This window comes from Pleuronectes platessa, chromosome 8 (genome assembly GCF_947347685.1).
Source record: "Pleuronectes platessa chromosome 8, fPlePla1.1, whole genome shotgun sequence".
Lineage (NCBI taxonomy): Eukaryota > Metazoa > Chordata > Actinopteri > Pleuronectiformes > Pleuronectidae > Pleuronectes > Pleuronectes platessa.
Genome location: NC_070633.1, coordinates 3,440,247 through 3,464,834, shown reverse-complemented (window position 1 = coordinate 3,464,834; position 24,588 = coordinate 3,440,247). Strand labels below are relative to the sequence as shown.

Sequence of the window (24,588 nt, the reverse complement as noted above, 5' to 3'; positions counted from 1 at the left end):
ACTTATGAAAGGACCCTTCGATAGCTCAGTTGGTAGAGCGGAGGACTGTAGGCTACATATGTTGATATCCTTAGGTAGCTGTTTCAACTCCGGCTCGAAAGAGGAGTCTTTTACAGGTGGAAATTTGCAACCGATCATCAACAGTACACACCACTTGTAGGGACACCTCAACAACAAAAAAGTATGCGGGGCAGTCAATGTCCTGAATGTTTGGCATACTGCTGCTAAGAAAGCTCAACATTTTCTGAACAGGATAAGGAGGAGTCTTTTACAGGTGGAAATTTGCAACCGATCATCAACAGTACACACCACTTGTAGGGACACCTCAACAACAAAAAAGTATGCGGGGCAGTCAATGTCCTGAATGTTTGGCATACTGCTGCTAAGAAAGCTCAACATCTTCTGAACAGGATATGGACATTTTCCCAAAAAATTCTACACTGTTAATCATGAAAGGACCCTTCGATAGCTCAGTTGGTAGAGCGGAGGACTGTAGGTTACATATGTTGATATCCTTAGGTCGCTGGTTCAACTCCGGCTCGAAGGAGGAGTCTTTTACAGGTGGAAATTTGCAACCGATCATCAACAGTACACACCACTTGTGAGGAGATCTCAACGACCAAAAAGTAGGCGTGGCAGTCAATGTCCTGAATGTTTGCCATTCTGCTGCTAAGGAAGCTCAACATTTTCTGAACAGGATATGGACATTTTCCCAAAAACTTCTAAACCGTTACTTATGAAAGCACCCTTCGATAGCTCAGTTGGTAGAGCGGAGGACTGTAGGTTACATATGTTGATATCCTTAGGTCGCTGGTTCAACTCCGGCTCGAAGGAGGAGTCTTTTACAGGTGGAAATTTGCAACCGATCATCAACAGTACACACCACTTGTGAGGAGATCTCAACGACCAAAAAGTAGGCGGGGCAGTCAATGTCCTGAATGTTTGGCATACTGCTGATAAGAAAGATCAACATTTTCTGAACAGGATATGGACATTTTTAAGAACAATTCTACACTGTTAATTATGAAAGGACCCTTCGATAGCTCAGTTGGTAGAGCGGAGGACTGTAGGTTATATATGTTGATATCCTTAGGTCGCTGGTTGAACTCCGGCTCGAAGGAGGCATCTTTAAAGGTGGAAATTTTCATCAACAGTACACACCACTTGTAGGTGTGTACTGTTGCTGATCGTTTGCAAATTTCCACCTGTACACACCACTTGTCAGGAGATCTCAACGACCAAAAAGTAGGCGGGGCAGTCAATGTCCTGAATGTTTGCCATTCTGCTGCTAAGAAAGCTCAACATTTTCTGAACAGGATAAGGAGGAGTCTTTTACAGGTGGAAATTTGCAACCGATCATCAACAGTACACACCACTTGTAGGGACACCTCAACAACAAAAAAGTATGCGGGGCAGTCAATGTCCTGAATGTTTGGCATACTGCTGCTAAGAAAGCTCAACATTTTCTGAACAGGATATGGACATTTTCCCAAAAAATTCTACACTGTTAATCATGACAGGACCCTTCGATAGCTCAGTTGGTAGAGCGGCGGACTGTAGGCTTCATATGTTGATATCCTTAGGTCGCTGGTTCAACTCCGGCTCGAAGGAGGAGTCTTTTACAGGTGGAAATTTGCAACCGATCATCAACAGTTCACACCACTTATCAGGAGACCTCAACAACAAAAAAGTAGGCGGGCAGTCAATGTCCTGAATGTTTGCCATTCTGCTGCTAAGAAAGCTTGACATTTTCTGAACAGGATAAGGAGGAGTCTTTTCCAGGTGGAAATTTGCAACCGATCATCAACCATACACACCCCTTGTAGGGACACCTCAACAACAAAAAAGTATGCGGGGCAGTCAATGTCCTGAATGTTTGGCATACTGCTGCTAAGAAAGCTCAACATTTTCTGAACAGGATATGGACATTTTCCCAAAAACTTCTACACCGTTACTTATGAAAGGACCCTTCGATAGCTCAGTTGGTAGAGGGGAGGACTGTAGGCTACATATGTTGATATCCTTAGGTAGCTGTTTCAACTCCGGCTCGAAAGAGGAGTCTTTTACAGGTGGAAATTTGCAACCGATCATCAACAGTACACACCACTTGTAGGGACACCTAAACAACAAAAAAGTATGCGGGGCAGTCAATGTCCTGAATGTTTGGCATACTGCTGCTAAGAAAGCTCAACATTTTCTGAACAGGATAAGGAGGAGTCTTTTACAGGTGGAAATTTGCAACCGATCATCAACAGTACACACCACTTGTAGGGACACCTCAACAACAAAAAAGTATGCGGGGCAGTCAATGTCCTTAATGTTTGGCATACTGCTGCTAAGAAAGCTCAACATCTTCTGAACAGGATATGGACATTTTCCTAAAAAATTCTACACTGTTAATCATGACAGGACCCTTCGATAGCTCAGTTGGTAGAGCGGAGGACTGTAGGCTTCATATGTTGATATCCTTAGGTCGCTGGTTCAACTCCGGCTCGAAGGAGGAGTCTTTTACAGGTGGAAATTTGCAACCGATCATCAACAGTTCACACCTCTTATCAGGAGACCTCAACAACAAAAAAGTAGGCGGGCAGTCAATGTCCTGAATGTTTGCCATTCTGCTGCTAAGAAAGCTTGACATTTTCTGAACAGGATATGGACATTTTCCAAAAAAATTCTACACTGTTAATCATGAAAAGACCCTTCGATAGCTCAGTTGGTAGAGCGGAGGACTGTAGGCTACATATGTTGATATCCTTAGGTCGCTGGTTCAACTCCGGCTCGAAGGAGGAGTATTTAAAGGTGGAAATTTTCATCTGATCGGTTGCAAATTTCCACCTGTACACACCACTTGTCAGGAGATCTCAACAACAAAAAAGTATGCGGGGCAGTCAATGTCCTGAATGTTTGGCATACTGCTGCTAAGAAAGCTCAACATTTTCTGAACAGGATAAGGAGGAGTCTTTTACAGGTGGAAATTTGCAACCGATCATCAACAGTACACACCACTTGTAGGGACACCTCAACAACAAAAAAGTATGCGGGGCAGTCAATGTCCTGAATGTTTGGCATACTGCTGCTAAGAAAGCTCAACATTTTCTGAACAGGATAAGGAGGAGTCTTTTACAGGTGGAAATTTGCAACCGATCATCAACAGTACACACCACTTGTAGGGACACCTCAACAACAAAAAAGTATGCGGGGCAGTCAATGTCCTGAATGTTTGGCATACTGCTGCTAAGAAAGCTCAACATTTTCTGAACAAAGGACTGGGGTTGACCCTGGACAAGAGGAAAGCGTTGTTGGCGGGATTCACTGCTGCAAAAAAACTTGTTGCTACACGCTGGAAACCTCCACACTCACTTTCTTTCCGAGCATGGATTTTAACATACTTGGACATTGTCTATTTAGAACTGTCAACAGCTCGAGTACATGGAGCCAAAGAATCCGCTATAAAGGCCTGGGAATCGCTCCTAACTGTCCTCCGTGCGCTTCAACTGTAATATGTGATTAAGGTTTCTTTAGGAAGCTGGATCCGGGATGTGGGTGGTTTATGTTTGGGATAGTTTTATTTTATTTTATTCATTTATGTTATTTTATTTTATTTTATTTCCCTGTGTTTTATTACATACATATGTTATTGTTTTTGTATTAATGACCTATTGTATATTTGTGTTTGTTTATTTAATATTTTCATATATATATATTTTTTCTATTTTACTATTTGACTTATTCCTAGTTATTATTTTTCCTTTATTGTTTACCTTTGTGTGTCTATATACATTGACAGGTATGAGTACATGTGAATATATATGTTGTTATTGATTACTGTAACATTGATCTGTACCTTGCTACATTTCTCAGTAAAATAAAAAGTTGATCACAAAAAAAAAAACATTTTCTGAACAGGATAAGGAGGAGTCTTTTACAGGTGGAAATTTGCAACCGATCATCAACAGTACACACCACTTGTAGGGACACCTCAACAACAAAAAAGTATGCGGGGCAGTCAATGTCCTGAATGTTTGGCATACTGCTGCTAAGAAAGCTCAACATTTTCTGAACAGGATATGGACATTTTCCCAAAAAATTCTACACTGTTAATCATGAAAGGACCCTTCGATAGCTCAGTTGGTAGAGCGGAGGACTGTAGGCTACATATGTTGATATCCTTAGGTCGCTGGTTCAACTCCGGCTCAAAGGAGGAGTCTTTTACAGGTGGAAATTTGCAACCGATCATCAACAGTTCACACCTCTTATCAGGAGACCTCAACAACAAAAAAGTAGGCGGGCAGTCAATGTCCTGAATGTTTGCCATTCTGCTGCTAAGAAAGCTTGACATTTTCTGATCAGGATATGGACATTTTCCAAAAAAATTCTACACTGTTAATCATGAAAAGACCCTTCGATAGCTCAGTTGGTAGAGCGGAGGACTGTAGGCTACATATGTTGATATCCTTAGGTCGCTGGTTCAACTCCGGCTCGAAGGAGGAGTCTTTAAAGGTGGAAATTTTCATCTGATCGGTTGCAAATTTCCACCTGTACACACCACTTGTCAGGAGATCTCAACAACAAAAAAGTATGCGGGGCAGTCAATGTCCTGAATGTTTGGCATACTGCTGCTAAGAAAGCTCAACATTTTCTGAACAGGATATGGACAATTTCCCAAAAACTTCTACACCGTTACTTATGAAAGGACCCTTCGATAGCTCAGTTGGTAGAGTGGAGGACTGTAGGCTACATATGTTGATATCCTTAGGTCGCTGTTTCAACTCCTGCTCGAAAGAGGAGTCTTTTACAGGTGGAAATTTGCAACCGATCATCATCAGTACACACCACTTGTAGGGACACCTCAACAACAAAAAAGTATGCGGGGCAGTCAATGTCTTGAATGTTTGGCATACTGCTGCTAAGAAAGCTCAACATTTTCTGAACAGGATAAGGAGGAGTCTTTTACAGGTGGAAATTTGCAACCGATCATCAACAGTACACACCACTTGTAGGGACACCTCAACAACAAAAAAGTATGCGGGGCAGTCAATGTCCTGAATGTTTGGCATACTGCTGCTAAGAAAGCTCAACATTTTCTGAACAGGATATGGACATTTTCCCAAAAACTTCTACACCGTTACTTATGAAAGGACCCTTCGATAGCTCAGTTGGTAGAGCGGAGGACTGTAGGCTACATATGTTGATATCCTTAGGTAGTTGTTTCAACTCCGGCTCGAAAGAGGAGTCTTTTACAGGTGGAAATTTGCAACCGATCATCAACAGTACACACCACTTGTGAGGAGATCTCAACGACCAAAAAGTAGGCGGGGCAGTCAATGTCCTGAATGTTTGCCATTCTGCTGCTAAGAAAGCTCAACATTTTCTGAACAGGATATGGACATTTTCCCAAAAACTTCTACACCGTTACTTATGAAAGGACCCTACACTGAATTCTACACTGTTAATCATGACGGGACCCTTCGATAGCTCAGTTGGTAGAGCGGAGGACTGTAGGCTACATATGTTGATATCCTTAGGTCGCTGTTTCAACTCCGGCTCGAAAGAGGAGTCCTTTACAGGTGGAAATTTGCAACCGATCACCAACAGTTCACACCTCTTATCAGGAGACCTCAACAACAAAAAAGTAGGCGGGCAGTCAATGTCCTGAATGTTTGCCATTCTGCTGCTAAGAAAGCTTGACATTTTCTGAACAGGATAAGGAGGAGTCTTTTACAGGTGGAAATTTGCAACCGATCATCAACAGTTCACACCTCTTATCAGGAGACCTCAACAACAAAAAAGTAGGCGGGCAGTCAATGTCCTGAATGTTTGCCATTCTGCTGCTAAGAAAGCTTGACATTTTCTGAACAGGATATGGACATTTTCCCAAAAAATTCTACACTGTTAATCATGAAAAGACCCTTCGATAGCTCAGTTGGTAGAGCGGAGGACTGTAGGCTACATATGTTGATATCCTTAGGTCGCTGGTTCAACTCCGGCTCGAAGGAGGAGTCTTTAAAGGTGGAAATTTTCATCTGATCGGTTGCAAATTTCCACCTGTACACACCACTTGTCAGGAGATCTCAACAACAAAAAAGTATGCGGGGCAGTCAATGTCCTGAATGTTTGGCATACTGCTGCTAAGAAAGCTCAACATTTTCTGAACAGGATAAGGAGGAGTCTTTTACAGGTGGAAATTTGCAACCGATCATCAACAGTACACACCACTTGTAGGGACACCTCAACAACAAAAAAGTATGCGGGGCAGTCAATGTCCTGAATGTTTGGCATACTGCTGCTAAGAAAGCTCAACATTTTCTGAACAGGATATGGACATTTTCCCAAAAAATTCTACACTGTTAATCATGAGAGGACCCTTCGATAGCTCAGTTGGTAGGGCGGAGGACTGTAGGTTACATATGTTGATATCCTTAGGTCGCTGTTTCAACTCCGGCTCGAAAGAGGAGTCTTTTACAGGTGGAAATTTGCAACCGATCATCAACAGTACACACCACTTGTAGGGACACCTCAACGACCAAAAAGTAGGCGGGGCAGTCAATGTCCTGAATGTTTGCCATTCTGCTGCTAAGAAAGCTCAACATTTTCTGAACAGGATATGGACATTTTCCCAAAAACTTCTACACCGTTACTTATGAAAGGACCCTACACTGAATTCTACACTGTTAATCATGACAGGACCCTTCGATAGCTCAGTTGGTAGAGCGGAGGACTGTAGGCTACATATGTTGATATCCTTAGGTCGCTGTTTCAACTCCGGCTCGAAAGAGGAGTCTTTTACAGGTGGAAATTTGCAACCGATCATCAACAGTACACACCACTTGTGAGGAGATCTCAACGACCAAAAAGTAGGCGGGGCAGTCAATGTCCTGAATGTTTGCCATTCTGCTGCTAAGAAAGCTCAACATTTTCTGAACAGGATATGGACATTTTCCCAAAAACTTCTACACCGTTACTTATGAAAGGACCCTACACTGAATTCTACACTGTTAATCATGACAGGACCCTTCGATAGCTCAGTTGGTAGAGCGGAGGACTGTAGGCTACATATGTTGATATCCTTAGGTCGCTGTTTCAACTCCGGCTCGAAAGAGGAGTCTTTTACAGGTGGAAATTTGCAACCGATCATCAACAGTACACACCACTTGTAGGGACACCTCAACGACCAAAAAGTAGGCGGGGCAGTCAATGTCCTGAATGTTTGCCATTCTGCTGCTAAGAAAGCTCAACATTTTCTGAACAGGATATGGACATTTTCCCAAAAACTTCTACACCGTTACTTATGAAAGGACCCTTCGATAGCTCAGTTGGTAGAGTGGAGGACTGTAGGCTACATATGTTGACATCCTTAGGTCGCTGTTTCAACTCCGGCTCGAAAGAGGAGTCTGTTATAGGTGGAAATTTGCAACCGATCATCAACAGTACACACCACTTGTAGGGACACCTCAACAACAAAAAAAGTATGCGGGGCAGTCAATGTCCTGAATGTTTGGCATACTGCTGCTAAGAAAGCTCAACATTTTCTGAACAGGATAAGGAGGAGTCTTTTACAGGTGGAAATTTGCAACCGATCATCAACAGTACACACCACTTGTAGGGACACCTCAACAACAAAAAAGTATGCGGGGCAGTCAATGTCCTGAATGTGTGGCATACTGCTGCTAAGAAAGCTCAACATTTTCTGAACAGGATATGGACATTTTCCCCAAAAATTCTACACTGTTAATCATTACAGGACCCTTCGATAGCTCAGTTGGTAGAGCGGAGGACTGTAGGCTACATATGTTGATATCCTTAGGTCGCTGGTTCAACTCCGGCTCAAAGGAGGAGTCTTTTACAGGTGGAAATTTGCAACCGATCATCAACAGTTCACACCTCTTATCAGGAGACCTCAACAACAAAAAAGTAGGCGGGCAGTCAATGTCCTGAATGTTTGCCATTCTGCTGCTAAGAAAGCTTGACATTTTCTGATCAGGATATGGACATTTTCCAAAAAAATTCTACACTGTTAATCATGAAAAGACCCTTCGATAGCTCAGTTGGTAGAGCGGAGGACTGTAGGCTACATATGTTGATATCCTTAGGTCGCTGGTTCAACTCCGGCTCGAAGGAGGAGTCTTTAAAGGTGGAAATTTTCATCTGATCGGTTGCAAATTTCCACCTGTACACACCACTTGTCAGGAGATCTCAACAACAAAAAAGTATGCGGGGCAGTCAATGTCCTGAATGTTTGGCATACTGCTGCTAAGAAAGCTCAACATTTTCTGAACAGGATATGGACAATTTCCCAAAAACTTCTACACCGTTACTTATGAAAGGACCCTTCGATAGCTCAGTTGGTAGAGTGGAGGACTGTAGGCTACATATGTTGATATCCTTAGGTCGCTGTTTCAACTCCTGCTCGAAAGAGGAGTCTTTTACAGGTGGAAATTTGCAACCGATCATCATCAGTACACACCACTTGTAGGGACACCTCAACAACAAAAAAGTATGCGGGGCAGTCAATGTCCTGAATGTTTGGCATACTGCTGCTAAGAAAGCTCAACATTTTCTGAACAGGATAAGGAGGAGTCTTTTACAGGTGGAAATTTGCAACCGATCATCAACAGTACACACCACTTGTAGGGACACCTCAACAACAAAAAAGTATGCGGGGCAGTCAATGTCCTGAATGTTTGGCATACTGCTGCTAAGAAAGCTCAACATTTTCTGAACAGGATATGGACATTTTCCCAAAAACTTCTACACCGTTACTTATGAAAGGACCCTTCGATAGCTCAGTTGGTAGAGCGGAGGACTGTAGGCTACATATGTTGATATCCTTAGGTAGTTGTTTCAACTCCGGCTCGAAAGAGGAGTCTTTTACAGGTGGAAATTTGCAACCGATCATCAACAGTACACACCACTTGTGAGGAGATCTCAACGACCAAAAAGTAGGCGGGGCAGTCAATGTCCTGAATGTTTGCCATTCTGCTGCTAAGAAAGCTCAACATTTTCTGAACAGGATATGGACATTTTCCCAAAAACTTCTACACCGTTACTTATGAAAGGACCCTACACTGAATTCTACACTGTTAATCATGACCGGACCCTTCGATAGCTCAGTTGGTAGAGCGGAGGACTGTAGGCTACATATGTTGATATCCTTAGGTCGCTGTTTCAACTCCGGCTCGAAAGAGGAGTCTTTTACAGGTGGAAATTTGCAACCGATCACCAACAGTTCACACCTCTTATCAGGAGACCTCAACAACAAAAAAGTAGGCGGGCAGTCAATGTCCTGAATGTTTGCCATTCTGCTGCTAAGAAAGCTTGACATTTTCTGAACAGGATAAGGAGGAGTCTTTTACAGGTGGAAATTTGCAACCGATCATCAACAGTTCACACCTCTTATCAGGAGACCTCAACAACAAAAAAGTAGGCGGGCAGTCAATGTCCTGAATGTTTGCCATTCTGCTGCTAAGAAAGCTTGACATTTTCTGAACAGGATATGGACATTTTCCCAAAAAATTCTACACTGTTAATCATGAAAAGACCCTTCGATAGCTCAGTTGGTAGAGCGGAGGACTGTAGGCTACATATGTTGATATCCTTAGGTCGCTGGTTCAACTCCGGCTCGAAGGAGGAGTCTTTAAAGGTGGAAATTTTCATCTGATCGGTTGCAAATTTCCACCTGTACACACCACTTGTCAGGAGATCTCAACAACAAAAAAGTATGCGGGGCAGTCAATGTCCTGAATGTTTGGCATACTGCTGCTAAGAAAGCTCAACATTTTCTGAACAGGATAAGGAGGAGTCTTTTACAGGTGGAAATTTGCAACCGATCATCAACAGTACACACCACTTGTAGGGACACCTCAACAACAAAAAAGTATGCGGGGCAGTCAATGTCCTGAATGTTTGGCATACTGCTGCTAAGAAAGCTCAACATTTTCTGAACAGGATATGGACATTTTCCCAAAAAATTCTACACTGTTAATCATGAGAGGACCCTTCGATAGCTCAGTTGGTAGGGCGGAGGACTGTAGGTTACATATGTTGATATCCTTAGGTCGCTGGTTCAACTCCGGCTCGAAGGAGGAGTGTTTTACAGGTGGAAATTTGCAACCGATCATCAACAGTACACACCACTTGTGAGGAGATCTCAACGACCAAAAAGTAGGCGGGGCAGTCAATGTCCTGAATGTTTGCCATTCTGCTGCTAAGAAAGCTCAACATTTTCTGAACAGGATATGGACATTTTCCCAAAAACTTCTACACCGTTACTTATGAAAGGACCCTACACTGAATTCTACACTGTTAATCATGACAGGACCCTTCGATAGCTCAGTTGGTAGAGCGGAGGACTGTAGGCTACATATGTTGATATCCTTAGGTCGCTGTTTCAACTCCGGCTCGAAAGAGGAGTCTTTTACAGGTGGAAATTTGCAACCGATCATCAACAGTACACACCACTTGTGAGGAGATCTCAACGACCAAAAAGTAGGCGGGGCAGTCAATGTCCTGAATGTTTGCCATTCTGCTGCTAAGAAAGCTCAACATTTTCTGAACAGGATATGGACATTTTCCCAAAAACTTCTACACCGTTACTTATGAAAGGACCCTACACTGAATTCTACACTGTTAATCATGACAGGACCCTTCGATAGCTCAGTTGGTAGAGCGGAGGACTGTAGGCTACATATGTTGATATCCTTAGGTCGCTGTTTCAACTCCGGCTCGAAAGAGGAGTCTTTTACAGGTGGAAATTTGCAACCGATCATCAACAGTACACACCACTTGTAGGGACACCTCAACGACCAAAAAGTAGGCGGGGCAGTCAATGTCCTGAATGTTTGCCATTCTGCTGCTAAGAAAGCTCAACATTTTCTGAACAGGATATGGACATTTTCCCAAAAACTTCTACACCGTTACTTATGAAAGGACCCTTCGATAGCTCAGTTGGTAGAGTGGAGGACTGTAGGCTACATATGTTGACATCCTTAGGTCGCTGTTTCAACTCCGGCTCGAAAGAGGAGTCTGTTATAGGTGGAAATTTGCAACCGATCATCAACAGTACACACCACTTGTAGGGACACCTCAACAACAAAAAAAGTATGCGGGGCAGTCAATGTCCTGAATGTTTGGCATACTGCTGCTAAGAAAGCTCAACATTTTCTGAACAGGATAAGGAGGAGTCTTTTACAGGTGGAAATTTGCAACCGATCATCAACAGTACACACCACTTGTAGGGACACCTCAACAACAAAAAAGTATGCGGGGCAGTCAATGTCCTGAATGTTTGGCATACTGCTGCTAAGAAAGCTCAACATTTTCTGAACAGGATATGGACATTTTCCCCAAAAATTCTACACTGTTAATCATTACAGGACCCTTCGATAGCTCAGTTGGTAGAGCGGAGGACTGTAGGCTACATATGTTGATATCCTTAGGTCGCTGGTTCAACTCCGGCTCGAAGGAGGAGTCTTTTACAGGTGGAAATTTGCAACCGATCATCAACAGTACACACCACTTGTGAGGAGATCTCAACGACCAAAAAGTAGGCGGGGCAGTCAATGTCCTGAATGTTTGGCATACTGCTGCTAAGAAAGCTCAACATTTTCTGAACAGGATAAGGAGGAGTCTTTTACAGGTGGAAATTTGCAACCGATCATCAACAGTACACACCACTTGTGAGGAGATCTCAACGACCAAAAAGTAGGCGTGGCAGTCAATGTCCTGAATGTTTGCCATTCTGCTGCTAAGGAAGCTCAACATTTTCTGAACAGGATATGGACATTTTCCCAAAAACTTCTACACCGTTACTTATGAAAGGACCCTTCGATAGCTCAGTTGGTAGAGCGGAGGACTGTAGGTTACATATGTTGATATCCTTTGGTCTCTGTTTCAACTCCGGCTCGAAGGAGGAGTCTTTTACAGGTGGAAATTTGCAACCGATCATCAACAGTTCACACCTCTTATCAGGAGACCTCAACAACAAAAAAGTAGGCGGGCAGTCAATGTCCTGAATGTTTGCCATTCTGCTGCTAAGAAAGCTTGACATTTTCTGAACAGGATATGGACATTTTCCAAAAAAATTCTACACTGTTAATCATGAAAAGACCCTTCGATAGCTCAGTTGGTAGAGCGGAGGACTGTAGGCTACATATGTTGATATCCTTAGGTCGCTGGTTCAACTCCGGCTCGAAGGAGGAGTCTTTTACAGGTGGAAATTTGCAACCGATCATCAACAGTACACACCACTTGTAGGGACACCTAAACAACAAAAAAGTATGCGGGGCAGTCAATGTCCTGAATGTTTGGCATACTGCTGCTAAGAAAGCTCAACATTTTCTGAACAGGATAAGGAGGAGTCTTTTACAGGTGGAAATTTGCAACCGATCATCAACAGTACACACCACTTGTAGGGACACCTCAACAACAAAAAAGTATGCGGGGCAGTCAATGTCCTGAATGTTTGGCATACTGCTGCTAAGAAAGCTCAACATTTTCTGAACAGGATATGGAGATTTTCCCAAAAAATTCTACACTGTTAATCATGACAGGACCCTTAGATAGCTCAGTTGGTAGAGCGGAGGACTGTAGGCTACATATGTTGATATACTTAGGTCGCTGGTTCAACTCCGGCTCGAAGGAGGAGTCTTTTACAGGTGGAAATTTGCAACCGATCATCAACAGTTCACACCACTTATCAGGAGACCTCAACAACAAAAAAGTAGGCGGGCAGTCAATGTCCTGAATGTTTGCCATTCTGCTGCTAAGAAAGCTTGACATTTTCTGAACAGGATAAGGAGGAGTCTTTTCCAGGTGGAAATTTGCAACCGATCATCAACCATACACACCCCTTGTAGGGACACCTCAACAACAAAAAAGTATGCGGGGCAGTCAATGTCCTGAATGTTTGGCATACTGCTGCTAAGAAAGCTCAACATTTTCTGAACAGGATAAGGAGGAGTCTTTTACAGGTGGAAATTTGCAACCGATCATCAACAGTACACACCACTTGTAGGGACACCTCAACAACAAAAAAGTATGCGGGGCAGTCAATGTCCTGAATGTTTGGCATACTGCTGCTAAGAAAGCTCAACATTTTCTGAACAGGATAAGGAGGAGTCTTTTACAGGTGGAAATTTGCAACCGATCATCAACAGTACACACCACTTGTAGGGACACCTCAACAACAAAAAAGTATGCGGGGCAGTCAATGTCCTGAATGTTTGGCATACTGCTGCTAAGAAAGCTCAACATTTTCTGAACAAAGGACTGGGGTTGACCCTGGACAAGAGGAAAGCGTTGTTGGCGGGATTCACTGCTGCAAAAAAACTTGTTGCTACACGCTGGAAACCTCCACACTCACTTTCTTTCCGAGCATGGATTTTAACATACTTGGACATTGTCTATTTAGAACTGTCAACAGCTCGAGTACATGGAGCCAAAGAATCCGCTATAAAGGCCTGGGAATCGCTCCTAACTGTCCTCCGTGCGCTTCAACTGTAATATGTGATTAAGGTTTCTTTAGGAAGCTGGATCCGGGATGTGGGTGGTTTATGTTTGGGATAGTTTTATTTTATTTTATTCATTTATGTTATTTTATTTTATTTTATTTCCCTGTGTTTTATTACATACATATGTTATTGTTTTTGTATTAATGACCTATTGTATATTTGTGTTTGTTTATTTAATATTTTCATATATATATATTTTTTCTATTTTACTATTTGACTTATTCCTAGTTATTATTTTTCCTTTATTGTTTACCTTTGTGTGTCTATATACATTGACAGGTATGAGTACATGTGAATATATATGTTGTTATTGATTACTGTAACATTGATCTGTACCTTGCTACATTTCTCAGTAAAATAAAAAGTTGATCACAAAAAAAAAAACATTTTCTGAACAGGATAAGGAGGAGTCTTTTACAGGTGGAAATTTGCAACCGATCATCAACAGTACACACCACTTGTAGGGACACCTCAACAACAAAAAAGTATGCGGGGCAGTCAATGTCCTGAATGTTTGGCATACTGCTGCTAAGAAAGCTCAACATTTTCTGAACAGGATATGGACATTTTCCCAAAAAATTCTACACTGTTAATCATGAAAGGACCCTTCGATAGCTCAGTTGGTAGAGCGGAGGACTGTAGGCTACATATGTTGATATCCTTAGGTCGCTGGTTCAACTCCGGCTCAAAGGAGGAGTCTTTTACAGGTGGAAATTTGCAACCGATCATCAACAGTTCACACCTCTTATCAGGAGACCTCAACAACAAAAAAGTAGGCGGGCAGTCAATGTCCTGAATGTTTGCCATTCTGCTGCTAAGAAAGCTTGACATTTTCTGATCAGGATATGGACATTTTCCAAAAAAATTCTACACTGTTAATCATGAAAAGACCCTTCGATAGCTCAGTTGGTAGAGCGGAGGACTGTAGGCTACATATGTTGATATCCTTAGGTCGCTGGTTCAACTCCGGCTCGAAGGAGGAGTCTTTAAAGGTGGAAATTTTCATCTGATCGGTTGCAAATTTCCACCTGTACACACCACTTGTCAGGAGATCTCAACAACAAAAAAGTATGCGGGGCAGTCAATGTCCTGAATGTTTGGCATACTGCTGCTAAGAAAGCTCAACATTTTCTGAACAGGATATGGACAATTTCCCAAAAACTTCTACACCGTTACTTATGAAAGGACCCTTCGATAGCTCAGTTGGTGGAGTGGAGGACTGTAGGCTACATATGTTGATATCCTTAGGTCGCTGTTTCAACTCCTGCTCGAAAGAGGAGTCTTTTACAGGTGGAAATTTGCAACCGATCATCATCAGTACACACCACTTGTAGGGACACCTCAACAACAAAAAAGTATGCGGGGCAGTCAATGTCTTGAATGTTTGGCATACTGCTGCTAAGAAAGCTCAACATTTTCTGAACAGGATAAGGAGGAGTCTTTTACAGGTGGAAATTTGCAACCGATCATCAACAGTACACACCACTTGTAGGGACACCTCAACAACAAAAAAGTATGCGGGGCAGTCAATGTCCTGAATGTTTGGCATACTGCTGCTAAGAAAGCTCAACATTTTCTGAACAGGATATGGACATTTTCCCAAAAACTTCTACACCGTTACTTATGAAAGGACCCTTCGATAGCTCAGTTGGTAGAGCGGAGGACTGTAGGCTACATATGTTGATATCCTTAGGTAGTTGTTTCAACTCCGGCTCGAAAGAGGAGTCTTTTACAGGTGGAAATTTGCAACCGATCATCAACAGTACACACCACTTGTGAGGAGATCTCAACGACCAAAAAGTAGGCGGGGCAGTCAATGTCCTGAATGTTTGCCATTCTGCTGCTAAGAAAGCTCAACATTTTCTGAACAGGATATGGACATTTTCCCAAAAACTTCTACACCGTTACTTATGAAAGGACCCTACACTGAATTCTACACTGTTAATCATGACGGGACCCTTCGATAGCTCAGTTGGTAGAGCGGAGGACTGTAGGCTACATATGTTGATATCCTTAGGTCGCTGTTTCAACTCCGGCTCGAAAGAGGAGTCCTTTACAGGTGGAAATTTGCAACCGATCACCAACAGTTCACACCTCTTATCAGGAGACCTCAACAACAAAAAAGTAGGCGGGCAGTCAATGTCCTGAATGTTTGCCATTCTGCTGCTAAGAAAGCTTGACATTTTCTGAACAGGATAAGGAGGAGTCTTTTACAGGTGGAAATTTGCAACCGATCATCAACAGTTCACACCTCTTATCAGGAGACCTCAACAACAAAAAAGTAGGCGGGCAGTCAATGTCCTGAATGTTTGCCATTCTGCTGCTAAGAAAGCTTGACATTTTCTGAACAGGATATGGACATTTTCCCAAAAAATTCTACACTGTTAATCATGAAAAGACCCTTCGATAGCTCAGTTGGTAGAGCGGAGGACTGTAGGCTACATATGTTGATATCCTTAGGTCGCTGGTTCAACTCCGGCTCGAAGGAGGAGTCTTTAAAGGTGGAAATTTTCATCTGATCGGTTGCAAATTTCCACCTGTACACACCACTTGTCAGGAGATCTCAACAACAAAAAAGTATGCGGGGCAGTCAATGTCCTGAATGTTTGGCATACTGCTGCTAAGAAAGCTCAACATTTTCTGAACAGGATAAGGAGGAGTCTTTTACAGGTGGAAATTTGCAACCGATCATCAACAGTACACACCACTTGTAGGGACACCTCAACAACAAAAAAGTATGCGGGGCAGTCAATGTCCTGAATGTTTGGCATACTGCTGCTAAGAAAGCTCAACATTTTCTGAACAGGATATGGACATTTTCCCAAAAAATTCTACACTGTTAATCATGAGAGGACCCTTCGATAGCTCAGTTGGTAGGGCGGAGGACTGTAGGTTACATATGTTGATATCCTTAGGTCGCTGGTTCAACTCCGGCTCGAAGGAGGAGTGTTTTACAGGTGGAAATTTGCAACCGATCATCAACAGTACACACCACTTGTGAGGAGATCTCAACGACCAAAAAGTAGGCGGGGCAGTCAATGTCCTGAATGTTTGCCATTCTGCTGCTAAGAAAGCTCAACATTTTCTGAACAGGATATGGACATTTTCCCAAAAACTTCTACACCGTTACTTATGAAAGGACCCTACACTGAATTCTACACTGTTAATCATGACAGGACCCTTCGATAGCTCAGTTGGTAGAGCGGAGGACTGTAGGCTACATATGTTGATATCCTTAGGTCGCTGTTTCAACTCCGGCTCGAAAGAGGAGTCTTTTACAGGTGGAAATTTGCAACCGATCATCAACAGTACACACCACTTGTGAGGAGATCTCAACGACCAAAAAGTAGGCGGGGCAGTCAATGTCCTGAATGTTTGCCATTCTGCTGCTAAGAAAGCTCAACATTTTCTGAACAGGATATGGACATTTTCCCAAAAACTTCTACACCGTTACTTATGAAAGGACCCTACACTGAATTCTACACTGTTAATCATGACAGGACCCTTCGATAGCTCAGTTGGTAGAGCGGAGGACTGTAGGCTACATATGTTGATATCCTTAGGTCGCTGTTTCAACTCCGGCTCGAAAGAGGAGTCTTTTACAGGTGGAAATTTGCAACCGATCATCAACAGTACACACCACTTGTAGGGACACCTCAACGACCAAAAAGTAGGCGGGGCAGTCAATGTCCTGAATGTTTGCCATTCTGCTGCTAAGAAAGCTCAACATTTTCTGAACAGGATATGGACATTTTCCCAAAAACTTCTACACCGTTACTTATGAAAGGACCCTTCGATAGCTCAGTTGGTAGAGTGGAGGACTGTAGGCTACATATGTTGACATCCTTAGGTCGCTGTTTCAACTCCGGCTCGAAAGAGGAGTCTGTTATAGGTGGAAATTTGCAACCGATCATCAACAGTACACACCACTTGTAGGGACACCTCAACAACAAAAAAAGTATGCGGGGCAGTCAATGTCCTGAATGTTTGGCATACTGCTGCTAAGAAAGCTCAACATTTTCTGAACAGGATAAGGAGGAGTCTTTTACAGGTGGAAATTTGCAACCGATCATCAACAGTACACACCACTTGTAGGGACACCTCAACAACAAAAAAGTATGCGGGGCAGTCAATGTCCTGAATGTTTGGCATACTGCTGCTAAGAAAGCTCAACATTTTCTGAACAGGATATGGACATTTTCCCCAAAAATTCTACACTGTTAATCATTACAGGACCCTTCGATAGCTCAGTTGGTAGAGCGGAGGACTGTAGGCTACATATGTTGATATCCTTAGGTCGCTGGTTCAACTCCGGCTCAAAGGAGGAGTCTTTTACAGGTGGAAATTTGCAACCGATCATCAACAGTTCACACCTCTTATCAGGAGACCTCAACAACAAAAAAGTAGGCGGGCAGTCAATGTCCTGAATGTTTGCCATTCTGCTGCTAAGAAAGCTTGACATTTTCTGATCAGGATATGGACATTTTCCAAAAAAATTCTACACTGTTAATCATGAAAAGACCCTTCGATAGCTCAGTTGGTAGAGCGGAGGACTGTAGGCTACATATGTTGATATCCTTAGGTCGCTGGTTCAACTCCGGCTCGAAGGAGGAGTCTTTAAAGGTGGAAATTTTCATCTGATCGGTTGCAAATTTCCACCTGTACACACCACTTGTCAGGAGATCTCAACAACAAAAAAGTATGCGGGGCAGTCAATGTCCTGAATGTTTGGCATACTGCTGCTAAGAAAGCTCAACATTTTCTGAACAGGATATGGACAATTTCCCAAAAACTTCTACACCGTTACTTATGAAAGGACCCTTCGATAGCTCAGTTGGTAGAGTGGAGGACTGTAGGCTACATATGTTGATATCCTTAGGTCGCTGTTTCAACTCCTGCTCGAAAGAGGAGTCTTTTACAGGTGGAAATTTGCAACCGATCATCATCAGTACACACCACTTGTAGGGACACCTCAACAACAAAAAAGTATGCGGGGCAGTCAATGTCCTGAATGTTTGGCATACTGCTGCTAAGAAAGCTCAACATTTTCTGAACAGGATAAGGAGGAGTCTTTTACAGGTGGAAATTTGCAACCGATCATCAACAGTACACACCACTTGTAGGGACACCTCAACAACAAAAAAGTATGCGGGGCAGTCAATGTCCTGAATGTTTGGCATACTGCTGCTAAGAAAGCTCAACATTTTCTGAACAGGATATGGACATTTTCCCAAAAACTTCTACACCGTTACTTATGAAAGGACCCTTCGATAGCTCAGTTGGTAGAGCGGAGGACTGTAGGCTACATATGTTGATATCCTTAGGTAGTTGTTTCAACTCCGGCTCGAAAGAGGAGTCTTTTACAGGTGGAAATTTGCAACCGATCATCAACAGTACACACCACTTGTGAGGAGATCTCAACGACCAAAAAGTAGGCGGGGCAGTCAATGTCCTGAATGTTTGCCATTCTGCTGCTAAGAAAGCTCAACATTTTCTGAACAGGATATGGACATTTTCCCAAAAACTTCTACACCGTTACTTATGAAAGGACCCTACACTGAATTCTACACTGTTAATCATGACGGGACCCTTCGATAGCTCAGTTGGTAGAGCGGAGGACTGTAGGCTACATATGTTGATATCCTTAGGTCGCTGTTTCAACTCCGGCTCGAAAGAGGAGTCTTTTACAGGTGGAAATTTGCAACCGATCACCAACAGTTCACACCTCTTATCAGGAGACCTCAACAACAAAAAAGTAGGCGGGCAGTCAATGTCCTGAATGTTTGCCATTCTGCTGCTAAGAAAGCTTGACATTTTCTGAACAGGATAAGGAGGAGTCTTTTACAGGTGGAAATTTGCAACCGATCATCAACAGTTCACACCTCTTATCAGGAGACCTCAACAACAAAAAAGTAGGCGGGCAGTCAATGTCCTGAATGTTTGCCATTCTGCTGCTAAGAAAGCTTGACATTTTCTGAACAGGATATGGACATTTTCCCAAAAAATTCTACACTGTTAATCATGAAAAGACCCTTCGATAGCTCAGTTGGTAGAGCGGAGGACTGTAGGCTACATATGTTGATATCCTTAGGTCGCTGGTTCAACTCCGGCTCGAAGGAGGAGTCTTTAAAGGTGGAAATTTTCATCTGATCGGTTGCAAATTTCCACCTGTACACACCACTTGTCAGGAGATCTCAACAACAAAAAAGTATGCGGGGCAGTCAATGTCCTGAATGTTTGGCATACTGCTGCTAAGAAAGCTCAACATTTTCTGAACAGGATAAGGAGGAGTCTTTTACAGGTGGAAATTTGCAACCGATCATCAACAGTACACACCACTTGTAGGGACACCTCAACAACAAAAAAGTATGCGGGGCAGTCAATGTCCTGAATGTTTGGCATACTGCTGCTAAGAAAGCTCAACATTTTCTGAACAGGATATGGACATTTTCCCAAAAAATTCTACACTGTTAATCATGAGAGGACCCTTCGATAGCTCAGTTGGTAGGGCGGAGGACTGTAGGTTACATATGTTGATATCCTTAGGTCGCTGGTTCAACTCCGGCTCGAAGGAGGAGTGTTTTACAGGTGGAAATTTGCAACCGATCATCAACAGTACACACCACTTGTGAGGAGATCTCAACGACCAAAAAGTAGGCGGGGCAGTCAATGTCCTGAATGTTTGCCATTCTGCTGCTAAGAAAGCTCAACATTTTCTGAACAGGATATGGACATTTTCCCAAAAACTTCTACACCGTTACTTATGAAAGGACCCTACACTGAATTCTACACTGTTAATCATGACAGGACCCTTCGATAGCTCAGTTGGTAGAGCGGAGGACTGTAGGCTACATATGTTGATATCCTTAGGTCGCTGTTTCAACTCCGGCTCGAAAGAGGAGTCTTTTACAGGTGGAAATTTGCAACCGATCATCAACAGTACACACCACTTGTGAGGAGATCTCAACGACCAAAAAGTAGGCGGGGCAGTCAATGTCCTGAATGTTTGCCATTCTGCTGCTAAGAAAGCTCAACATTTTCTGAACAGGATATGGACATTTTCCCAAAAACTTCTACACCGTTACTTATGAAAGGACCCTACACTGAATTCTACACTGTTAATCATGACAGGACCCTTCGATAGCTCAGTTGGTAGAGCGGAGGACTGTAGGCTACATATGTTGATATCCTTAGGTCGCTGTTTCAACTCCGGCTCGAAAGAGGAGTCTTTTACAGGTGGAAATTTGCAACCGATCATCAACAGTACACACCACTTGTAGGGACACCTCAACGACCAAAAAGTAGGCGGGGCAGTCAATGTCCTGAATGTTTGCCATTCTGCTGCTAAGAAAGCTCAACATTTTCTGAACAGGATATGGACATTTTCCCAAAAACTTCTACACCGTTACTTATGAAAGGACCCTTCGATAGCTCAGTTGGTAGAGTGGAGGACTGTAGGCTACATATGTTGACATCCTTAGGTCGCTGTTTCAACTCCGGCTCGAAAGAGGAGTCTGTTATAGGTGGAAATTTGCAACCGATCATCAACAGTACACACCACTTGTAGGGACACCTCAACAACAAAAAAAGTATGCGGGGCAGTCAATGTCCTGAATGTTTGGCATACTGCTGCTAAGAAAGCTCAACATTTTCTGAACAGGATAAGGAGGAGTCTTTTACAGGTGGAAATTTGCAACCGATCATCAACAGTACACACCACTTGTAGGGACACCTCAACAACAAAAAAGTATGCGGGGCAGTCAATGTCCTGAATGTTTGGCATACTGCTGCTAAGAAAGCTCAACATTTTCTGAACAGGATATGGACATTTTCCCCAAAAATTCTACACTGTTAATCATTACAGGACCCTTCGATAGCTCAGTTGGTAGAGCGGAGGACTGTAGGCTACATATGTTGATATCCTTAGGTCGCTGGTTCAACTCCGGCTCGAAGGAGGAGTCTTTTACAGGTGGAAATTTGCAACCGATCATCAACAGTACACACCACTTGTGAGGAGATCTCAACGACCAAAAAGTAGGCGGGGCAGTCAATGTCCTGAATGTTTGGCATACTGCTGCTAAGAAAGCTCAACATTTTCTGAACAGGATAAGGAGGAGTCTTTTACAGGTGGAAATTTGCAACCGATCATCAACAGTACACACCACTTGTGAGGAGATCTCAACGACCAAAAAGTAGGCGTGGCAGTCAATGTCCTGAATGTTTGCCATTCTGCTGCTAAGGAAGCTCAACATTTTCTGAACAGGATATGGACATTTTCCCAAAAACTTCTACACCGTTACTTATGAAAGGACCCTTCGATAGCTCAGTTGGTAGAGCGGAGGACTGTAGGTTACATATGTTGATATCCTTTGGTCTCTGTTTCAACTCCGGCTCGAAGGAGGAGTCTTTTACAGGTGGAAATTTGCAACCGATCATCAACAGTTCACACCTCTTATCAGGAGACCTCAACAACAAAAAAGTAGGCGGGCAGTCAATGTCCTGAATGTTTGCCATTCTGCTGCTAAGAAAGCTTGACATTTTCTGAACAGGATATGGACATTTTCCAAAAAAATTCTACACTGTTAATCATGAAAAGACCCTTCGATAGCTCAGTTGGTAGAGCGGAGGACTGTAGGCTACATATGTTGATATCCTTAGGTCGCTGGTTCAACTCCGGCTCGAAGGAGGAGTCTTTTACAGGTGGAAATTTGCAACCGATCATCAACAGTACACACCACTTGTAGGGACACCTAAACAACAAAAAAGTATGCGGGGCAGTCAATGTCCTGAATGTTTGGCATACTGCTGCTAAGAAAGCTCAACATTTTCTGAACAGGATAAGGAGGAGTCTTTTACAGGTGGAAATTTGCAACCGATCATCAACAGTACACACCACTTGTAGGGACACCTCAACAACAAAAAAGTATGCGGGGCAGTCAATGTCCTGAATGTTTGGCATACTGCTGCTAAGAAAGCTCAACATTTTCTGAACAGGATATGGAGATTTTCCCAAAAAATTCTACACTGTTAATCATGACAGGACCCTTAGATAGCTCAGTTGGTAGAGCGGAGGACTGTAGGCTACATATGTTGATATACTTAGGTCGCTGGTTCAACTCCGGCTCGAAGGAGGAGTCTTTTACAGGTGGAAATTTGCAACCGATCATCAACAGTTCACACCACTTATCAGGAGACCTCAACAACAAAAAAGTAGGCGGGCAGTCAATGTCCTGAATGTTTGCCATTCTGCTGCTAAGAAAGCTTGACATTTTCTGAACAGGATAAGGAGGAGTCTTTTCCAGGTGGAAATTTGCAACCGATCATCAACCATACACACCCCTTGTAGGGACACCTCAACAACAAAAAAGTATGCGGGGCAGTCAATGTCCTGAATGTTTGGCATACTGCTGCTAAGAAAGCTCAACATTTTCTGAACAGGATATGGACATTTTCCCAAAAACTTCTACACCGTTACTTATGAAAGGACCCTTCGATAGCTCAGTTGGTAGAGCGGAGGACTGTAGGCTACATATGTTGATATCCTTAGGTAGCTGTTTCAACTCCGGCTCGAAAGAGGAGTCTTTTACAGGTTGAAATTTGCAACCGATCATCAACCGTACACACCACTTGCAGGGACACCTAAACAACAAAAAAGTATGCGGGGCAGTCAATGTCCTGAATGTTTGGCATACTGCTGCTAAGAAAGCTCAACATTTTCTGAACAGGATAAGGAGGAGTCTTTTACAGGTGGAAATTTGCAACCGATCATCAACAGTACACACCACTTGTAGGGACACCTCAACAACAAAAAAGTATGCGGGGCAGTCAATGTCCTGAATGTTTGGCATACTGCTGCTAAGAAAGCTCAACATTTTCTGAACAGGATATGGACATTTTCCCAAAAACTTCTACACCGTTACTTATGAAAGGACCCTTCGATAGCTGAGTTGGTAGAGTGGAGGACTGTAGGCTACATATGTTGATATCCTTAGGTCGCTGTTTCAACTCCGGCTCGAAAGAGGAGTCTTTTACAGGTGGAAATTTGCAACCGATCATCAACAGTACACACCACTTGTAGGGACACCTCAACAACAAAAAAGTATGCGGGGCAGTCAATGTCCTGAATGTTTGGCATACTGCTGCTAAGAAAGCTCAACATTTTCTGAACTGGATAAGGAGGAGTCTTTTACAGGTGGAAATTTGCAACCGATCATCAACAGTACACACCACTTGTAGGGACACCTCAACAACAAAAAAGTATGCGGGCAGTCGTAGGCGGGCAGTCAATATCCTGAATGTTTGCCATTCTGCTGCTAAGAAAGCTTGACATTTTCTGAACAGGATAAGGAGGAGTCTTTTACAGGTGGAAATTTGCAACCGATCATCAACAGTACACACCACTTGTGAGGAGATCTCAACGACCACAAAGTAGGCGGGGCAGTCAATGTCCTGAATGTTTGGCATACTGCTGATAAGAAAGCTCAACATTTTCTGAACAGGATATGGACATTTTTAAGAACAATTCTACACTGTTAATTATGAAAGGACCCTTCGATAGCTCAGTTGGTAGAGCGGAGGACTGTAGGTTACATATGTTGATATCCTTAGGTCGCTGTTTCAACTCCAGCTCGAAGGAGGAGTCTTTTACAGGTGGAAATTTTCAACCGATCATCAACAGTTCACACCTCTTATCAGGAGACCTCAACAACAAAAAAGTAGGCGGGCAGTCAATGTCCTGAATGTTTGCCATTCTGCTGCTAAGAAAGCTTGACATTTTCTGAACAGGATATGGACATTTTCACAAAAAATTCTACACTGATAATCATGAAAAGACCCTTCGATAGCTCAGTTGGTAGAGCGGAGGACTGTAGGCTACATATGTTGATATCCTTAGGTCGCTGGTTCAACTCCGGCTCGAAGGAGGAGTCTTTAAAGGTGGAAATTTTCATCTGATCGGTTGCAAATTTCCACCTGTACACACCACTTGTCAGGAGATCTCAACAACAAAAAAGTATGCGGGGCAGTCAATGTCCTGAATGTTTGGCATACTGCTGCTAAGAAAGCTCAACATTTTCTGAAC

The 24,588-nt window shown here is 43.0% G+C and overlaps 46 non-coding genes across 46 annotated transcripts; all 46 read left to right on the top strand.

The window, feature by feature from the left end:
• The first annotated feature begins 459 nt into the window (after positions 1-459).
• trnay-gua (transfer RNA tyrosine (anticodon GUA)) lies at positions 460-547 on the top strand. Its single transcript is given in 2 exon segments — positions 460-496; positions 512-547. It is a non-coding gene; the product is annotated as a tRNA-Tyr (tRNA).
• A 199-nt stretch (positions 548-746) lies between these two features.
• Positions 747-834, top strand: trnay-gua (transfer RNA tyrosine (anticodon GUA)). The gene is given in 2 exon segments: positions 747-783; positions 799-834. It is a non-coding gene; the product is annotated as a tRNA-Tyr (tRNA).
• A 199-nt stretch (positions 835-1,033) lies between these two features.
• On the top strand, positions 1,034-1,121 carry trnay-gua (transfer RNA tyrosine (anticodon GUA)). The gene is given in 2 exon segments: positions 1,034-1,070; positions 1,086-1,121. It is a non-coding gene; the product is annotated as a tRNA-Tyr (tRNA).
• Positions 1,122-1,523: 402 nt separating this feature from the next.
• Positions 1,524-1,611, top strand: trnay-gua (transfer RNA tyrosine (anticodon GUA)). Its single transcript is given in 2 exon segments — positions 1,524-1,560; positions 1,576-1,611. It is a non-coding gene; the product is annotated as a tRNA-Tyr (tRNA).
• An 801-nt stretch (positions 1,612-2,412) lies between these two features.
• On the top strand, positions 2,413-2,500 carry trnay-gua (transfer RNA tyrosine (anticodon GUA)). The gene is given in 2 exon segments: positions 2,413-2,449; positions 2,465-2,500. It is a non-coding gene; the product is annotated as a tRNA-Tyr (tRNA).
• Positions 2,501-2,698: 198 nt separating this feature from the next.
• On the top strand, positions 2,699-2,786 carry trnay-gua (transfer RNA tyrosine (anticodon GUA)). The gene is given in 2 exon segments: positions 2,699-2,735; positions 2,751-2,786. It is a non-coding gene; the product is annotated as a tRNA-Tyr (tRNA).
• Positions 2,787-4,113: 1,327 nt separating this feature from the next.
• Positions 4,114-4,201, top strand: trnay-gua (transfer RNA tyrosine (anticodon GUA)). Its single transcript is given in 2 exon segments — positions 4,114-4,150; positions 4,166-4,201. It is a non-coding gene; the product is annotated as a tRNA-Tyr (tRNA).
• A 198-nt stretch (positions 4,202-4,399) lies between these two features.
• trnay-gua (transfer RNA tyrosine (anticodon GUA)) lies at positions 4,400-4,487 on the top strand. Its single transcript is given in 2 exon segments — positions 4,400-4,436; positions 4,452-4,487. It is a non-coding gene; the product is annotated as a tRNA-Tyr (tRNA).
• Positions 4,488-5,465: 978 nt separating this feature from the next.
• Positions 5,466-5,553, top strand: trnay-gua (transfer RNA tyrosine (anticodon GUA)). The gene is given in 2 exon segments: positions 5,466-5,502; positions 5,518-5,553. It is a non-coding gene; the product is annotated as a tRNA-Tyr (tRNA).
• A 355-nt stretch (positions 5,554-5,908) lies between these two features.
• trnay-gua (transfer RNA tyrosine (anticodon GUA)) lies at positions 5,909-5,996 on the top strand. Its single transcript is given in 2 exon segments — positions 5,909-5,945; positions 5,961-5,996. It is a non-coding gene; the product is annotated as a tRNA-Tyr (tRNA).
• A 367-nt stretch (positions 5,997-6,363) lies between these two features.
• Positions 6,364-6,451, top strand: trnay-gua (transfer RNA tyrosine (anticodon GUA)). The gene is given in 2 exon segments: positions 6,364-6,400; positions 6,416-6,451. It is a non-coding gene; the product is annotated as a tRNA-Tyr (tRNA).
• A 236-nt stretch (positions 6,452-6,687) lies between these two features.
• trnay-gua (transfer RNA tyrosine (anticodon GUA)) lies at positions 6,688-6,775 on the top strand. Its single transcript is given in 2 exon segments — positions 6,688-6,724; positions 6,740-6,775. It is a non-coding gene; the product is annotated as a tRNA-Tyr (tRNA).
• Positions 6,776-7,011: 236 nt separating this feature from the next.
• Positions 7,012-7,099, top strand: trnay-gua (transfer RNA tyrosine (anticodon GUA)). Its single transcript is given in 2 exon segments — positions 7,012-7,048; positions 7,064-7,099. It is a non-coding gene; the product is annotated as a tRNA-Tyr (tRNA).
• A 199-nt stretch (positions 7,100-7,298) lies between these two features.
• trnay-gua (transfer RNA tyrosine (anticodon GUA)) lies at positions 7,299-7,386 on the top strand. The gene is given in 2 exon segments: positions 7,299-7,335; positions 7,351-7,386. It is a non-coding gene; the product is annotated as a tRNA-Tyr (tRNA).
• Positions 7,387-7,744: 358 nt separating this feature from the next.
• trnay-gua (transfer RNA tyrosine (anticodon GUA)) lies at positions 7,745-7,832 on the top strand. Its single transcript is given in 2 exon segments — positions 7,745-7,781; positions 7,797-7,832. It is a non-coding gene; the product is annotated as a tRNA-Tyr (tRNA).
• A 198-nt stretch (positions 7,833-8,030) lies between these two features.
• Positions 8,031-8,118, top strand: trnay-gua (transfer RNA tyrosine (anticodon GUA)). The gene is given in 2 exon segments: positions 8,031-8,067; positions 8,083-8,118. It is a non-coding gene; the product is annotated as a tRNA-Tyr (tRNA).
• A 978-nt stretch (positions 8,119-9,096) lies between these two features.
• On the top strand, positions 9,097-9,184 carry trnay-gua (transfer RNA tyrosine (anticodon GUA)). The gene is given in 2 exon segments: positions 9,097-9,133; positions 9,149-9,184. It is a non-coding gene; the product is annotated as a tRNA-Tyr (tRNA).
• Positions 9,185-9,539: 355 nt separating this feature from the next.
• On the top strand, positions 9,540-9,627 carry trnay-gua (transfer RNA tyrosine (anticodon GUA)). The gene is given in 2 exon segments: positions 9,540-9,576; positions 9,592-9,627. It is a non-coding gene; the product is annotated as a tRNA-Tyr (tRNA).
• A 367-nt stretch (positions 9,628-9,994) lies between these two features.
• On the top strand, positions 9,995-10,082 carry trnay-gua (transfer RNA tyrosine (anticodon GUA)). Its single transcript is given in 2 exon segments — positions 9,995-10,031; positions 10,047-10,082. It is a non-coding gene; the product is annotated as a tRNA-Tyr (tRNA).
• A 236-nt stretch (positions 10,083-10,318) lies between these two features.
• trnay-gua (transfer RNA tyrosine (anticodon GUA)) lies at positions 10,319-10,406 on the top strand. Its single transcript is given in 2 exon segments — positions 10,319-10,355; positions 10,371-10,406. It is a non-coding gene; the product is annotated as a tRNA-Tyr (tRNA).
• Positions 10,407-10,642: 236 nt separating this feature from the next.
• Positions 10,643-10,730, top strand: trnay-gua (transfer RNA tyrosine (anticodon GUA)). Its single transcript is given in 2 exon segments — positions 10,643-10,679; positions 10,695-10,730. It is a non-coding gene; the product is annotated as a tRNA-Tyr (tRNA).
• Positions 10,731-10,929: 199 nt separating this feature from the next.
• trnay-gua (transfer RNA tyrosine (anticodon GUA)) lies at positions 10,930-11,017 on the top strand. The gene is given in 2 exon segments: positions 10,930-10,966; positions 10,982-11,017. It is a non-coding gene; the product is annotated as a tRNA-Tyr (tRNA).
• Positions 11,018-11,375: 358 nt separating this feature from the next.
• Positions 11,376-11,463, top strand: trnay-gua (transfer RNA tyrosine (anticodon GUA)). Its single transcript is given in 2 exon segments — positions 11,376-11,412; positions 11,428-11,463. It is a non-coding gene; the product is annotated as a tRNA-Tyr (tRNA).
• A 643-nt stretch (positions 11,464-12,106) lies between these two features.
• trnay-gua (transfer RNA tyrosine (anticodon GUA)) lies at positions 12,107-12,194 on the top strand. The gene is given in 2 exon segments: positions 12,107-12,143; positions 12,159-12,194. It is a non-coding gene; the product is annotated as a tRNA-Tyr (tRNA).
• Positions 12,195-12,551: 357 nt separating this feature from the next.
• Positions 12,552-12,639, top strand: trnay-gua (transfer RNA tyrosine (anticodon GUA)). The gene is given in 2 exon segments: positions 12,552-12,588; positions 12,604-12,639. It is a non-coding gene; the product is annotated as a tRNA-Tyr (tRNA).
• A 1,474-nt stretch (positions 12,640-14,113) lies between these two features.
• Positions 14,114-14,201, top strand: trnay-gua (transfer RNA tyrosine (anticodon GUA)). Its single transcript is given in 2 exon segments — positions 14,114-14,150; positions 14,166-14,201. It is a non-coding gene; the product is annotated as a tRNA-Tyr (tRNA).
• Positions 14,202-14,399: 198 nt separating this feature from the next.
• Positions 14,400-14,487, top strand: trnay-gua (transfer RNA tyrosine (anticodon GUA)). The gene is given in 2 exon segments: positions 14,400-14,436; positions 14,452-14,487. It is a non-coding gene; the product is annotated as a tRNA-Tyr (tRNA).
• A 978-nt stretch (positions 14,488-15,465) lies between these two features.
• trnay-gua (transfer RNA tyrosine (anticodon GUA)) lies at positions 15,466-15,553 on the top strand. The gene is given in 2 exon segments: positions 15,466-15,502; positions 15,518-15,553. It is a non-coding gene; the product is annotated as a tRNA-Tyr (tRNA).
• A 355-nt stretch (positions 15,554-15,908) lies between these two features.
• Positions 15,909-15,996, top strand: trnay-gua (transfer RNA tyrosine (anticodon GUA)). Its single transcript is given in 2 exon segments — positions 15,909-15,945; positions 15,961-15,996. It is a non-coding gene; the product is annotated as a tRNA-Tyr (tRNA).
• A 367-nt stretch (positions 15,997-16,363) lies between these two features.
• Positions 16,364-16,451, top strand: trnay-gua (transfer RNA tyrosine (anticodon GUA)). Its single transcript is given in 2 exon segments — positions 16,364-16,400; positions 16,416-16,451. It is a non-coding gene; the product is annotated as a tRNA-Tyr (tRNA).
• A 236-nt stretch (positions 16,452-16,687) lies between these two features.
• trnay-gua (transfer RNA tyrosine (anticodon GUA)) lies at positions 16,688-16,775 on the top strand. The gene is given in 2 exon segments: positions 16,688-16,724; positions 16,740-16,775. It is a non-coding gene; the product is annotated as a tRNA-Tyr (tRNA).
• A 236-nt stretch (positions 16,776-17,011) lies between these two features.
• On the top strand, positions 17,012-17,099 carry trnay-gua (transfer RNA tyrosine (anticodon GUA)). The gene is given in 2 exon segments: positions 17,012-17,048; positions 17,064-17,099. It is a non-coding gene; the product is annotated as a tRNA-Tyr (tRNA).
• A 199-nt stretch (positions 17,100-17,298) lies between these two features.
• Positions 17,299-17,386, top strand: trnay-gua (transfer RNA tyrosine (anticodon GUA)). The gene is given in 2 exon segments: positions 17,299-17,335; positions 17,351-17,386. It is a non-coding gene; the product is annotated as a tRNA-Tyr (tRNA).
• A 358-nt stretch (positions 17,387-17,744) lies between these two features.
• trnay-gua (transfer RNA tyrosine (anticodon GUA)) lies at positions 17,745-17,832 on the top strand. The gene is given in 2 exon segments: positions 17,745-17,781; positions 17,797-17,832. It is a non-coding gene; the product is annotated as a tRNA-Tyr (tRNA).
• A 198-nt stretch (positions 17,833-18,030) lies between these two features.
• trnay-gua (transfer RNA tyrosine (anticodon GUA)) lies at positions 18,031-18,118 on the top strand. The gene is given in 2 exon segments: positions 18,031-18,067; positions 18,083-18,118. It is a non-coding gene; the product is annotated as a tRNA-Tyr (tRNA).
• Positions 18,119-19,096: 978 nt separating this feature from the next.
• On the top strand, positions 19,097-19,184 carry trnay-gua (transfer RNA tyrosine (anticodon GUA)). The gene is given in 2 exon segments: positions 19,097-19,133; positions 19,149-19,184. It is a non-coding gene; the product is annotated as a tRNA-Tyr (tRNA).
• Positions 19,185-19,539: 355 nt separating this feature from the next.
• trnay-gua (transfer RNA tyrosine (anticodon GUA)) lies at positions 19,540-19,627 on the top strand. The gene is given in 2 exon segments: positions 19,540-19,576; positions 19,592-19,627. It is a non-coding gene; the product is annotated as a tRNA-Tyr (tRNA).
• A 367-nt stretch (positions 19,628-19,994) lies between these two features.
• On the top strand, positions 19,995-20,082 carry trnay-gua (transfer RNA tyrosine (anticodon GUA)). Its single transcript is given in 2 exon segments — positions 19,995-20,031; positions 20,047-20,082. It is a non-coding gene; the product is annotated as a tRNA-Tyr (tRNA).
• Positions 20,083-20,318: 236 nt separating this feature from the next.
• On the top strand, positions 20,319-20,406 carry trnay-gua (transfer RNA tyrosine (anticodon GUA)). Its single transcript is given in 2 exon segments — positions 20,319-20,355; positions 20,371-20,406. It is a non-coding gene; the product is annotated as a tRNA-Tyr (tRNA).
• A 236-nt stretch (positions 20,407-20,642) lies between these two features.
• trnay-gua (transfer RNA tyrosine (anticodon GUA)) lies at positions 20,643-20,730 on the top strand. The gene is given in 2 exon segments: positions 20,643-20,679; positions 20,695-20,730. It is a non-coding gene; the product is annotated as a tRNA-Tyr (tRNA).
• Positions 20,731-20,929: 199 nt separating this feature from the next.
• trnay-gua (transfer RNA tyrosine (anticodon GUA)) lies at positions 20,930-21,017 on the top strand. The gene is given in 2 exon segments: positions 20,930-20,966; positions 20,982-21,017. It is a non-coding gene; the product is annotated as a tRNA-Tyr (tRNA).
• Positions 21,018-21,375: 358 nt separating this feature from the next.
• On the top strand, positions 21,376-21,463 carry trnay-gua (transfer RNA tyrosine (anticodon GUA)). The gene is given in 2 exon segments: positions 21,376-21,412; positions 21,428-21,463. It is a non-coding gene; the product is annotated as a tRNA-Tyr (tRNA).
• Positions 21,464-22,106: 643 nt separating this feature from the next.
• trnay-gua (transfer RNA tyrosine (anticodon GUA)) lies at positions 22,107-22,194 on the top strand. Its single transcript is given in 2 exon segments — positions 22,107-22,143; positions 22,159-22,194. It is a non-coding gene; the product is annotated as a tRNA-Tyr (tRNA).
• A 357-nt stretch (positions 22,195-22,551) lies between these two features.
• Positions 22,552-22,639, top strand: trnay-gua (transfer RNA tyrosine (anticodon GUA)). Its single transcript is given in 2 exon segments — positions 22,552-22,588; positions 22,604-22,639. It is a non-coding gene; the product is annotated as a tRNA-Tyr (tRNA).
• A 1,417-nt stretch (positions 22,640-24,056) lies between these two features.
• Positions 24,057-24,144, top strand: trnay-gua (transfer RNA tyrosine (anticodon GUA)). Its single transcript is given in 2 exon segments — positions 24,057-24,093; positions 24,109-24,144. It is a non-coding gene; the product is annotated as a tRNA-Tyr (tRNA).
• A 198-nt stretch (positions 24,145-24,342) lies between these two features.
• On the top strand, positions 24,343-24,430 carry trnay-gua (transfer RNA tyrosine (anticodon GUA)). The gene is given in 2 exon segments: positions 24,343-24,379; positions 24,395-24,430. It is a non-coding gene; the product is annotated as a tRNA-Tyr (tRNA).
• Positions 24,431-24,588: the final 158 nt, after the last annotated feature.